Genomic DNA, 5,394 nt, shown 5'->3' on the forward strand with positions numbered 1-5,394 from the left:
CGGCATACAATGAAATAGAACGGTCTGTTTGTTGGGAAAAGATTATAGACGCATTTCAATTAGGCCTATATTTGGTACAAGAACAGTTCATTAGGCTCATATCAAACACACACACACACACACATATATATATATATATATATATATATATATATATATATATATATATATATATATATATATATATATATATATATATATATATATATGTGTGTGTGTGTGTGTGTGTGTGTGTGTGTGTGTGTACATACATACACACACACACACATATATATATATATATATATATATATATATATATATATATATATATATATATATATATATATATATATATATGTATGTGTGTGTGTGTGTGTGCGTGTATAAGAGAGAGAGAGAGAGAGAGTTCTTCCCATGATTTTCGGCAGGAGGTGGTTGGCGTTCGCCAGGGAGGAGCTTGGCAGCTTAGTGGGGACCTTTCTGGAGGAGGCTGCCACCGACTTCCAAGAGTCAAGAAGACTGGCCTACACTTTTTACTGCAGATTGAGGGAACTCTCTTCCAAGGTAGGGATTCAGCTTGTTAAGGAATAGGCCTATCTTTCATACAAAATCTACTCAATCTTGATTTGAGATTCACCATTTTTTTCTTTTTCTTCTTCTTCTAAAGTAACCTTTTCAAGAGCTATCTGTTTTTAAAACTTAGAAAACCGAGAAAAATATATTTACATCTAAATAAATGCAAAGGTTTCTTTGTCACTGTGTCACGGGCGGATTTTCCCCGCCACGACATTAAGATACGAGAAGAATAATACTATTGTACATATGCACTGTTGTCAGTCTTCTTGCCTGGAGACACAGGTCGGAGAATGGTACTGTCATAGTTGACACGGTGGGTATGAAGACTATCGTTTACGCTGCCTGGAAAATAGGGTAGGCCTGTCCTACCTGCTATTCCATGATATTCCTTGTGAGTATGGGTCTTACTACTGATGAGGCCAGGTGAGGTCTTCCCACTGGGAGGTAGTTGAAGTGCTGAATTCCATTTTAGGGGTATTGAAGAAAATTCCTGGTATTCAGCTTGTTTCTTTATTGCTCATTACATCATGCCAAATTTCTCCCAGGCCTAGTCTCCTGGACTTGATTAATTAACCTAGTCTTCAGAACTCCTGAACTAGATCTTTGGACTAGATCCCTGGAAATATTCATTTTATTTAATTTTTTGATTTCCAGCAATCAATACAAGCGCAGTTTAAAACTACAACAAAAAAATAACTCTTTATATTGAGACTTCAAAAAAAATATATCAACTACAGATTATGGAATTGATTTTCTCATAGGATAAGTATCAAACATGGAATCAATTAATAAGTGTAAACCTTTTGATACTCTACTCCACACAGTACTAAATACTTGTACACAATATATGTCAATGGATAAGGTTACCTGAAAGATTTCTGAGAAAAACTTAAAACTAAAATGAGGTAAAATTAGGCTAAGGTGCCTTTAAACAGGATATAGTCTAGCCTAAGCTTCTTCAGAAATCATTAAGGATAGCCTATGCAAAGTTTACTTGGCTGATATTTGACTAGGTTACAATAGGCCACAAAGTTAGGTTAGTTTAATGAGGGTACAGGCTAAGTTCTATGTAATTAAGTTTTCCATGAATTTATATACATATAGCCTAACTATATTTATCAAAAAGTCATAATTCCTCATTCAAAAGAATTAGTCTAGGGTAGGCCTTCTTAAATTACTGTATAGCCTAGTCTAAGATCATGCTCAGCAGTGGAAATTTCCATGAGAGGTACCCTTTGGCACTGGTATTTGCAAAAACGTTATACAAACAAAGCACTTATAACTGCTTTTTTTAATGTTTTCAACCCTGTCAAACGCTAAGTTACAACTCAAACTAACACAGCAAAATTTCATGACAATTAATGAACGTGAAGTATCTTTCACGACAATGAAAATCTTTCTCGTTAAGGCACTGCAACATGTCTGACTGGGCAGGCAACTCTGCACTTGAATTCTCGTCTGCTACTGTTCTTCCACGATAGTGATCTGTTCTATCTAATGAACTAATATAATAGTATTACAACTTTAAAAGCTTACCTCGCAAGGGATAGATAATCATTTGCATCATTAATTTGGTAAAATAGCCAAAATGAAGAATGGACCGGTTGACGTCCTAACACTCAAATCATTCGTGATTCTTACATGTGTTGCTAGTATTACCAAAACGCAGACGAAAGATTCAGGACAGCGCTCCCATACTCAAGTGAGAGAAAAACAAAACAAGGGACTGGCTACACTGCCACACTCGTCCACAACAGAAACGAAAACATTTCACAGTTCCAATCACTTACAATAGCAGTGTAAAGATATTAGAGGAGGATGATGAATCAATTCCTAAATAAATCACTAATAATTAAAGAAATATGTTTTTCCCATTACAACTGGACAAAATACTACAGAATGAGAAAGGCTTCTTCCTGCGCACCAACTGTCTTTTGACAATTCCCTAGCTCTGCTAGACAACCAGACTATAGAACCGGATGATTCGTGCTATGAACAAGATTTTGTGTAAAGGATTTTCAGCATTAGATATTACATGCTAGAATTGGCACTCAATTTAGTCACATGTCGCTCATAATCTAATTTAGTTCAACGGATGTGAATGTCAACCCCTCGACACCTTATAGCCTAGGCCGAAATATACACTTTAGTGAATACGGTGTTTTTATACGTGTAGTTTACTGCTCGATTTCGACCGTAGCTGCAAGATGAGCTTAAAACGTGAGAAATTGAAAAAAAAAATTCAATCAATTAATCATTTCCTGTGGCACCCACGAGGATACACATCCCACCCCGGGGTATCTCGTATTAGCTACTACGTCTTCTATACGTATGGCGTAGCCACTTCCAGCGTGAAAGCAAATAAACAAATAAATAAATAAATTAATTAATTGATTAATTAAACGGTTGAACGAAGGAACTGTACTTACCTAAACTTATCGTTTCACGGATTCCAGAACAGTCAGAGCTATTTTCAGACGGGCCGGTTAGGAAATCATCTATGGCGTCTGTTCTACCGCAAAGAAATTTCAGCCTTCGTGCAGATTCTTTCGTTCCTCCAATGGCCGTCCCATTCTTAATAAAATACTGTAAATGACACTAACTGTACACACAGCAAGTTTGAGACATACTACAGAAGTCACAACTTATACAAAAGTTACCAAAACATTAGACGCAAAGCCTTTCGTTGGTTGTAATTTAAACTTAGCCTAAATTATTGTCGTTTATTATACTTATATAGCTTTTCTTTAGAAAGTAATGATGAAAATCATAAACACATAAAAAAACATTCGAACATTTTTTGTTGTAAAAAATAATCGTGTCAGAGAAAACTGTAGAACTGCATTTGACAAAATTCAGAGCCACTACCAAAAGGAGACCAATCTATTGGTACTACAGTCGTTTCATTTAAATGTAGAATTTTCATGACATAATAATAAAACTTAAAACTTTCATTATATATTTCAAAATAAAGATACTTAATATCAATTAGACCTTTCATGGTCTTAATTATTCTATTCATCAACCACTGAAATCAGAATAGTAGGTCTAGGTATAGTACTATGATTCGATTTTAAAATCTTACCTCGCGTTTAAATTAGTTAGCGCGTAAAATAGCTGAAATCACGAGACATTTCGCTAGACGTCTCATTATTCTCCTCATCAGAATGCAGACAACGGCGGCGGCAGCGGGAACACAGAGGGCAACGGCGAAGAAATGGAGTCGAGAAGGGCGCAAGTGTTCGAGGGGAGTGACACGCTCACGGCGGCTTTGGCCGGCATACACGACCGCCACCTGGCGCTGATCGACACCAGGGAAGACGACCTCAGGCAACATCTGCACAACTGGCTCAATGACACGCTCGACCAGACGACCAAGTGAGTCGTGACCTTACGAAATATAATGTCGTTCTCACTCTTTTGTCCTCTCCCTCCCTCCCCCCCCCTCTCTCTTTTTTTGGTAGTCTCTCCTCCAACCCCATCTCTCTCGTTTTTAACACAAACTCCACTTTTTAATAGTCTCTCTCTTTCTCTCCTTTATTAAACACACACACACTTTCTCTATTAACACACAGACTCTCTCTCTGTCTATTAACACACACACACACACACGCTCTGTGTCTATTAACACACACCCACACACACACCTTTTTAGGGCTCTTTCTTTCTCTTTGTTTTAACACATACTTTCCTTTAACACAATCTACCCCTCTCTCTCTATACCTCTTTTTATTGACTCTCTCTCTTTCTCCATCTCGAAACCACATAGACCTATAACTGCCAGCTACACATGCATAATAAAGTGTTTTGGACTTTCCAACTCGACCTTCTCTTACCCTACCGTTAATCTGACAGTATGGGTACACTTATAATAATGTTAACAGGTATTTAATGTTTTTAACACAAAAATAGAGAGAGGGACAACCGCCAGTGAATGTTCCTGCATCGGTCTAAATGGAAATCGATAGGTAACTTTTTTTCCTGGCGAGGCAAAGACAAAACCCAGTGCCAGTCACACACGCACACACACACACACACACAGAGAGAGAGAGAGAGAGAGAGAGAGAGAGAGAGAGAGAGAGAACAGCAATTCTCTTTCAAATAGCGATGAAAGGCCGAACTGTTTTCAGTAAACAGTACAATTTTCTTGTGAAGGCTTCTGTTTCTCTGCTACCTCTATGTGTTTGTCTTTATCACGATATACTTTGCTATACCTACCTCCTCTCATTTGTGTATATCACAATATACTTTGCTATACCTTCCCTCATTTTGGCTCTACATTATCTCCTCACTTTTAATTTACAGATAAATATTTTAGTCTGTGAACGCTCATCTGGAAAAGAGCGGTTCTTAAGTGCTATACGAATGCATGCGCGTATACATATCAATCAGCAAATATTACGTGAGCTGTTAGCTAACAGTCAACTGGACATGTACCATATAAATGTAAGTGAATAATATAATTGTAATATATAATTATAATAATCATAATTAAGATAATCTCACTCGCAGGGATGAATGGTCTAGGCACCGAGGGCGGGTGGAGGAGATTACGTCACTAACCGCCAGGCAGCGCCAGGCTATGCTAGACACCATGCCTTTCCTGCATGACTGATTTCTCCATCCATTCATTATTCACTCCTCGTCACATTACCTAGGCGACTTCCATTTATTCCGGAAGTACTTTCGGGAAGCGACGATTACCGGGTAATACTTGTAATTTGTTCGTGGGATTGTTTCTTCTTTTGTATTTATATACGTGACTACATCACCGGACCTAGTACTAGGTTTGATCTCTCTCTCTCATCACTAACAACAAAACATGTTAAAAAGGAT

The sequence above is a fragment of the Macrobrachium nipponense genome, chromosome 16 (genome assembly GCF_015104395.2).
Source record: "Macrobrachium nipponense isolate FS-2020 chromosome 16, ASM1510439v2, whole genome shotgun sequence".
Classification (NCBI taxonomy): Eukaryota; Metazoa; Arthropoda; class Malacostraca; order Decapoda; family Palaemonidae; genus Macrobrachium; species Macrobrachium nipponense.